Here is a 9635-nt window from a genome sequence, read left to right on the forward strand (position 1 = left end):
ACTCAATCTTCAATCCTCAATCCTCAATCCTAAATCCTCAATCCCCAATCCTCAATATTCAACATACAACCCTCAACCATCAATCCTCAATAATCAACCATCAATCCTCAATTCTCAATACTTAATAGAATATCCTGAATTCTCATGGTTCAATACTAAATCCACAATATTCAATAATCAAATCTCAATCCTCAAACATCAATTCTCATTACTCAATTCTCAACACTCAGCCCTCTCTCTTCAATCCTCCATCCTCAATCCTCAATCCTCAAGCGTCAATCCTCAATCCTCAATCCTCAACCATCAAACCTCAGTCCTCAAACCTCAATCCCGAATCCTCAATCCTGAATCCTCAATCTTCAGCACTCAGTCCTCAACAATCAATTGTCAATCCTCAATCCTCAATAGAATATCCTCAATTCACAGTTTTCGATACTCAATCCCCAATCTTCAATCTTCAAATCTCAATTCACAAACATCAATCCTCATCACTCAACCCTCAACACTCAGTCCTCAATCTTCAATCCTCAATCCTCAATCCTCAATCCTCAATCCTCAATTCTCAATCCTCAATCCTCAATCCTCAGACTTCAAACATCAATACTCAACCCTCAGTCCTCGACCTCAACCCTCAGTCCTTATCCTCAATTCTCAATTCTCAATCCTCAATCCTCAACCCTCAATCTTCAATCCTCAATCCCCAGTCCTCAATCTTCAATCCTCAATCCTCAATCCTCAATCCTCAATCCTCAGTCCTCAATCCTCAATCCTCAAACCTCAAACATCAATCCTCAACCGTCAGTCCTCGTCCTCAACCCTCAAACCTCAATCCTCAATCCTCAGTCTTCAATCATCAATACTCAATCTTCAATCCTCAATCCTCAATCCTAAATCCTCAATCCCCAATCCTCAATATTCAACATACAACCCTCAACCATCAATCCTCAATAATCAACCATCAATCCTCAATTCTCAATACTTAATAGTATATCCTGAATTCTCATGGTTCAATACTAAATCCACAATATTCAATAATCAAATCTCAATCCTCAAACATCAATTCTCAGCACTCAATTCTCAACACTCAGCCCTCTCTCTTCAATCCTCCATCCTCAATCCTCAATCCTCAAGCGTCAATCCTCAATCCTCAATCCTCAACCCTCAAACCTCAGTCCTCAATCCTCAATCCCGAATCCTCAATCCTGAATCCTCAATCTTCAGCACTCAGTCCTCAACAATCAATTGTCAATCCTCAATCCTCAATAGAATATCCTCAATTCACAGTTTTCAATACTCAATCCCCAATCTTCAATCTTCAAATCTCAATTCACAAACATCAATCCTCATCACTCAACCCTCAACACTCAGTCCTCAATCTTCAATCCTCAATCCTCTATCCTCAATCTTCAATCCTCAATACTCAATCTTCAATCCTCAGTCCTCAATTTTCAATCCTCAATCCTCAATCCTCAATCCTCAATCCTCATTCCTCAAACCTCAATCCTCAACCCTCAGTCCTCATCCTCAATTCTCAATTCTCAATCCTCAATCCTCAACCCTCAATCTTCAATCCTCAATCCCCAGTCCTCAATCTTCAATCCTCAATGCGCAATCCTCAATCCTCAATCCTCAGTCCTCAATCCTCAATCCTCAATCCTCAATCCACAATCCTCAGTCCACAATCCTAAATCCTCAATCCTCAGTCCTCTAACCTCAACCCTCAACCGTCAGTCCTCGTCCTCAAACCTCAACCCTCAATCCTCAATCCTCAATCTTCAATCATCAATACTCAATCTTCAATCCTCAGTCCTCAATTCTCAATCCTCAATCCTCAATCCTCAATCCTCTATCCTCAATGCTCAATCCTCAATCCTGAATCCTCAGTCCACAATCCTCAATCTTCAAGCCTCAGTCCCCAATCCTCAAGTTTCAATCCTCCATCCTCAATCCTCAATACTCAATCCTCAATCTTCAATCCTCAATCCCCAGTCCTCAATCTTTAATCCTCAATGCTCAATCCTCCATCCTAAATCCTCAGTCCTCAATCCTCAATCCTCAAACCTCAAGCATCAATCCTCAACCGTCAGTCCTCATCCTCAATCCTCAACACTCAATTCTCAAACCTCAATCTTCAATCATCAATCCTCAATGATCAATCTCCAATCCTAGATCATCAATCCCCAATACTCAATCCTTAATCCTCAGTCTTCAATCCTCAATCCCCAGTACTCAATCTTCAATCCTCAATGCTGAATCCTCAATACTCAATCCTCAGTTCTCAATCCTCAATCCTCAATCCTCAAACCTCAATTCTCAACCGTCAGTCCTCGTCCTCAAACCTCAACCCTCAATCCCCAATCCTCAATCTTCAATCATCAATACTCAATCCTCAATCCTCATCCCTCAATCATCAGTCCTCAAACATCAATCCCGAATCCTCAATCCTGAATCCTCAATCTTCAGCCCTCAGTCCTCAATAATCAAATGTCAATCCACATTCCTCAATAGAATAAACTCAATTCACAGTTTTCAATACTCAATCTCCATTCTTCAATCTTTAAATCTCAATCCACAAACATCAATTCTCATCACTCAACCCTCAACACTCAGTCCTCAATCTTCAATCTTCAATCCTCAATCCTCAATCTTCAATCCTCAATACTCAATCTTCAATCCTCAATGCTCAATTCTCAATCATCAATCCTCAATCCTCAATCCTCAATCCTCAATCGTCAATCCTCAACCCCAATTCTCAATCTTCAATCCTCAACCCTCAATCCTCAATGCTCAATCGTCAATCTTCAATCCTCAATACTCAATCTTCAATCCTCAATCCTCAATCCTCAATTCTGATTCCTCAATCCTCAATCTTCAATCCTCAATCCTCAATCCTCAATGCTCAATCCTCAATCTTCGACCCTCAATACTCAATCTTCAATCCTCAATCCTCAATCCTCAATTCTCAATCCTCAATCCTCAATCCTCAATCTTCAATCCTCAATACTCAATCTGCAATCCTCAATCCTCAATCCTCAATCCTCAATCCTCATTCTTCAATCCTCAATACCGAATCCTCACTCTTCAATACTCAATCCTCAATCCTCAATTCTCAATCCTCAATCCTCAATCCTCAATGCTCAATCCTCAATGCTCAATCCTCAATCCGCAGTCCTCAGCCCTCAATCCTCAATCCTCAACCCTCAGCCCTCATCCTCCATCCTCAATCCTCAATCCTCAATCCTCAATCCTGAATCCTCAATCCTCAATCTTCAATCCTCAATACTCAATCTTCAATCATCAATCCTCAATCCTCAATCCTCAATTCTCAATCCTCAATCATCAATCCTTAATCTTCAATACTCAATCCACAATCATCAATCCTCAATCCTCAATCCTCAATCCTCAATCCTCAATCATCAATCCTCCATCTTCAATTCTCAATCCTCAATCCTCAACCCTCAATCTTCAATCCTCAATCCCCAGTCCTCAATCTTCAATCCTCAATCCTCAATCCTCAATCCTCAATCCTCAGTCCTCAATCCTCAATCCTCAAGCCTCAAACATCAATCCTCAACCGTCAGGCCTCGTCCTCAACCCTCAAACCTCAATCCTCAATCCTCAGTCTTCAATCATTAATACTCAATCTTCAATCCTCAATCCTCAATCCTAAATCCTCAATCCCCAATCCTCAATATTCAACATACAACCCTCAACCATCAATCCTCAATAATCAACCATCAATCCTCAATTCTCAATACTTAATAGAATATCCTGAATTCTCATGGTTCAATACTAAATCCACAATATTCAATAATCAAATCTCAATCCTCAAACATCAATTCTCATTACTCAATTCTCAACACTCAGCCCTCTCTCTTCAATCCTCCATCCTCAATCCTCAATCCTCAAGCGTCAATCCTCAATCCTCAATGCTCAACCCTCAAACCTCAGTCCTCAAACCTCAATCCCGAATCCTCAATCCTGAATCCTCAATCTTCAGCACTCAGTCCTCAACAATCAATTGTCAATCCTCAATCCTCAATAGAATATCCTCAATTCACAGTTTTCGATACTCAATACCCAATCTTCAATCTTCAAATCTCAATTCACAAACATCGATCCTCATCACTCAACCCTCAACACTCTGTCCTCAATCTTCAATCCTCAATCCTCAATCCTCAATCCTCAATCCTCAATCCTCAATTCTCAATCCTCAATCCTCAATCCTCAGACTTCAAACATCAATACTCAACCCTCAGTCCTCGACCTCAACCCTCAGTCCTTATCCTCAATTCTCAATTCTCAATCCTCAATCCTCAACCCTCAATCTTCAATCCTCAATCCCCAGTCCTCAATCTTCAATCCTCAATCCTCAATCCTCAATCCTCAATCCTCAGTCCTCAATCCTCAATCCTCAAACCTCAAACATCAATCCTCAACCGTCAGTCCTCGTCCTCAACCCTCAAACCTCAACCCTCAATCCTCAGTCTTCAATCATCAATACTCAATCTTCAATCCTCAATCCTCAATCCTAAATCCTCAATCCCCAATCCTCAATATTCAACATACAACCCTCAACCATCAATCCTCAATAATCAACCATCAATCCTCAATTCTCAATACTTAATAGAATATCCTGAATTCTCATGGTTCAATACTAAATCCACAATATTCAATAATCAAATCTCAATCCTCAAACATCAATTCTCAGCACTCAATTCTCAACACTCAGCCCTCTCTCTTCAATCCTCCATCCTCAATCCTCAATCCTCAAGCGTCAATCCTCAATCCTCAATCCTCAACCCTCAAACCTCAGTCCTCAAACCTCAATCCCGAATCCTCAATCCTGAATCCTCAATCTTCAGCACTCAGTCCTCAACAATCAATTGTGAATCCTCAATCCTCAATAGAATATCCTCAATTCACAGTTTTCAATACTCAATCCCCAATCTTCAATCTTCAAATCTCAATTCACAAACATCAATCCTCATCACTCAACCCTCAACACTCAGTCCTCAATCTTCAATTCTCAATCCTCTATCCTCAATCTTCAATCCTCAATACTCAATCTTCAATCCTCAGTCCTCAATTTTCAATCCTCAATCCTCAATCCTCAATCCTCAATCCTCATTCCTCAAACCTCAATCCTCAACCCTCAGTCCTCATCCTCAATTCTCAATTCTCAATCCTCAATCCTCAACCCTCAATCTTCAATCCTCAATCCCCAGTCCTCAATCTTCAATCCTCAATGCGCAATCCTCAATCCTCAATCCTCAGTCCTCAATCCTCAATCCTCAATCCTCAATCCACAATCCTCAGTCCACAATCCTAAATCCTCAATCCTCAGTCCTCTAACCTCAACCCTCAACCGTCAGTCCTCGTCCTCAAACCTCAACCCTCAATCCTCAATCCTCAATCTTCAATCATCAATACTCAATCTTCAATCCTCAGTCCTCAATTCTCAATCCTCAATCCTCATTCCTCAATCCTCAATCGTCAATCCTCAATCCTCAATCCTCAGTCCTCAATCCTCAATCCTCAATTCTCAATCCTCAATCCTCAATCCTCAGACTTCAAACATCAATACTCAACCCTCAGTCCTCGACCTCAATCCACAAACCTCAATGCTCAATCCTCAATCTTCAAACATCAATATTCAATCTTCAATCCTCAACCCTCAATCCTGAATACTAAACCTTCAATCCTCAATACACAATACTCAACAGAATATCCTGAATTCTCAGGATTCAATACTCAATCCTCAACCCTCAATCCTCAATCCTCAATCTTCAATCCTCAACACTCAATCTTCAATCCTCATTCCTCAATCCTCAATCGTCAATCCTCAATCCTCAATCCTCAGTCCTCAATCCTCAATCCTCAATTCTCAATCCTCAATCCTCAATCCTCAGACTTCAAACATCAATACTCAACCCTCAGTCCTCGACCTCAACCCTCAGTCCTTATCCTCAATTCTCAATTCTCAATCCTCAATCCTCAACCCTCAATCTTCAATCCTCAATCCCCAGTCCTCAATCTTCAATCCTCAATCCTCAATCCTCAATCCTCAATCCTCAGTCCTCAATCCTCAATCCTCAAGCCTCAAACATCAATCCTCAACCGTCAGGCCTCGTCCTCAACCCTCAAACCTCAATCCTCAATCCTCAGTCTTCAATCATCAATACTCAATCTTCAATCCTCAATCCTCAATCCTAAATCCTCAATCCCCAATCCTCAATATTCAACATACAACCCTCAACCATCAATCCTCAATAATCAACCATCAATCCTCAATTCTCAATACTTAATAGAATATCCTGAATTCTCATGGTTCAATACTAAATCCACAATATTCAATAATCAAATCTCAATCCTCAAACATCAATTCTCATTACTCAATTCTCAACACTCAGCCCTCTCTCTTCAATCCTCCATCCTCAATCCTCAATCCTCAAGCGTCAATCCTCAATCCTCAATCCTCAACCATCAAACCTCAGTCCTCAAACCTCAATCCCGAATCCTCAATCCTGAATCCTCAATCTTCAGCACTCAGTCCTCAACAATCAATTGTCAATCCTCAATCCTCAATAGAATATCCTCAATTCACAGTTTTCGATACTCAATCCCCAATCTTCAATCTTCAAATCTCAATTCACAAACATCAATCCTCATCACTCAACCCTCAACACTCAGTCCTCAATCTTCAATCCTCAATCCTCAATCCTCAATCCTCAATCCTCAATTCTCAATCCTCAATCCTCAATCCTCAGACTTCAAACATCAATACTCAACCCTCAGTCCTCGACCTCAACCCTCAGTCCTTATCCTCAATTCTCAATTCTCAATCCTCAATCCTCAACCCTCAATCTTCAATCCTCAATCCCCAGTCCTCAATCTTCAATCCTCAATCCTCAATCCTCAATCCTCAATCCTCAGTCCTCAATCCTCAATCCTCAAACCTCAAACATCAATCCTCAACCGTCAGTCCTCGTCCTCAACCCTCAAACCTCAATCCTCAATCCTCAGTCTTCAATCATCAATACTCAATCTTCAATCCTCAATCCTCAATCCTAAATCCTCAATCCCCAATCCTCAATATTCAACATACAACCCTCAACCATCAATCCTCAATAATCAACCATCAATCCTCAATTCTCAATACTTAATAGTATATCCTGAATTCTCATGGTTCAATACTAAATCCACAATATTCAATAATCAAATCTCAATCCTCAAACATCAATTCTCAGCACTCAATTCTCAACACTCAGCCCTCTCTCTTCAATCCTCCATCCTCAATCCTCAATCCTCAAGCGTCAATCCTCAATCCTCAATCCTCAACCCTCAAACCTCAGTCCTCAATCCTCAATCCCGAATCCTCAATCCTGAATCCTCAATCTTCAGCACTCAGTCCTCAACAATCAATTGTCAATCCTCAATCCTCAATAGAATATCCTCAATTCACAGTTTTCAATACTCAATCCCCAATCTTCAATCTTCAAATCTCAATTCACAAACATCAATCCTCATCACTCAACCCTCAACACTCAGTCCTCAATCTTCAATCCTCAATCCTCTATCCTCAATCTTCAATCCTCAATACTCAATCTTCAATCCTCAGTCCTCAATTTTCAATCCTCAATCCTCAATCCTCAATCCTCAATCCTCATTCCTCAAACCTCAATCCTCAACCCTCAGTCCTCATCCTCAATTCTCAATTCTCAATCCTCAATCCTCAACCCTCAATCTTCAATCCTCAATCCCCAGTCCTCAATCTTCAATCCTCAGTGCGCAATCCTCAATCCTCAATCCTCAGTCCTCAATCCTCAATCCTCAATCCTCAATCCACAATCCTCAGTCCACAATCCTAAATCCTCAATCCTCAGTCCTCTAACCTCAACCCTCAACCGTCAGTCCTCGTCCTCAAACCTCAACCCTCAATCCTCAATCCTCAATCTTCAATCATCAATACTCAATCTTCAATCCTCAGTCCTCAATTCTCAATCCTCAATCCTCAATCCTCAATCCTCTATCCTCAATGCTCAATCCTCAATCCTGAATCCTCAGTCCACAATCCTCAATCTTCAAGCCTCAGTCCCCAATCCTCAAGTTTCAATCCTCCATCCTCAATCCTCAATACTCAATCCTCAATCTTCAATCCTCAATCCCCAGTCCTCAATCTTTAATCCTCAATGCTCAATCCTCCATCCTAAATCCTCAGTCCTCAATCCTCAATCCTCAAACCTCAAGCATCAATCCTCAACCGTCAGTCCTCATCCTCAATCCTCAACACTCAATTCTCAAACCTCAATCTTCAATCATCAATACTCAATCTTCAATCCTCAATCCTCAATCTTCAATCCTCAATCCTCAATTCTCAATCCTCAATACTCAATCCTCAATCGTCAATCCTCAATCCCCAATGCTCAATCTTCAATCCTCACTCCTCAATCCTCAATCCTCAATCCCCAATCTTCAATCCTCAATACTCAATGTTCAATCCTCATTCCTGAATCCTCAATCCTCAATCCTCAATCCTCAATCCTCAATCCTCAGTCTTCAATCCTCAATACTCAATCTGCAATCCTCAATCCTCAATCTTCAATCCTCAATGATCAATCTCCAATCCTAGATCATCAATCCCCAATACTCAATCCTTAATCCTCAGTCTTCAATCCTCAATCCCCAGTACTCAATCTTCAATCCTCAATGCTGAATCCTCAATACTCAATCCTCAGTTCTCAATCCTCAATCCTCAATCCTCAAACCTCAATTCTCAACCGTCAGTCCTCGTCCTCAAACCTCAACCCTCAATCCCCAATCCTCAATCTTCAATCATCAATACTCAATCCTCAATCCTCATCCCTCAATCATCAGTCCTCAAACATCAATCCCGAATCCTCAATCCTGAATCCTCAATCTTCAGCCCTCAGTCCTCAATAATCAAATGTCAATCCACATTCCTCAATAGAATAAACTCAATTCACAGTTTTCAATACTCAATCTCCATTCTTCAATCTTTAAATCTCAATCCACAAACATCAATTCTCATCACTCAACCCTCAACACTCAGTCCTCAATCTTCAATCTTCAATCCTCAATCCTCAATCTTCAATCCTCAATACTCAATCTTCAATCCTCAATGCTCAATTCTCAATCATCAATCCTCAATCCTCAATCCTCAATCCTCAATCGTCAATCCTCAACCCCAATTCTCAATCTTCAATCCTCAACCCTCAATCCTCAATGCTCAATCGTCAATCTTCAATCCTCAATACTCAATCTTCAATCCTCAATCCTCAATCCTCAATTCTGATTCCTCAATCCTCAATCTTCAATCCTCAATCCTCAATCCTCAATGCTCAATCCTCAATCTTCGACCCTCAATACTCAATCTTCAATCCTCAATCCTCAATCCTCAATTCTCAATCCTCAATCCTCAATCCTCAATCTTCAATCCTCAATACTCAATCTGCAATCCTCAATCCTCAATCCTCAATCCTCAATCCTCATTCTTCAATCCTCAATACCGAATCCTCACTCTTCAATACTCAATCCTCAATCCTCAATTCTCAATCCTCAATCCTCAATCCTCAATGCTCAATCCTCAATGCTCAATCCTCAATCCGCAGTCC

Source organism: Calliopsis andreniformis, unplaced genomic scaffold (genome assembly GCF_051401765.1).
Source record: "Calliopsis andreniformis isolate RMS-2024a unplaced genomic scaffold, iyCalAndr_principal scaffold0041, whole genome shotgun sequence".
Classification (NCBI taxonomy): Eukaryota; Metazoa; Arthropoda; class Insecta; order Hymenoptera; family Andrenidae; genus Calliopsis; species Calliopsis andreniformis.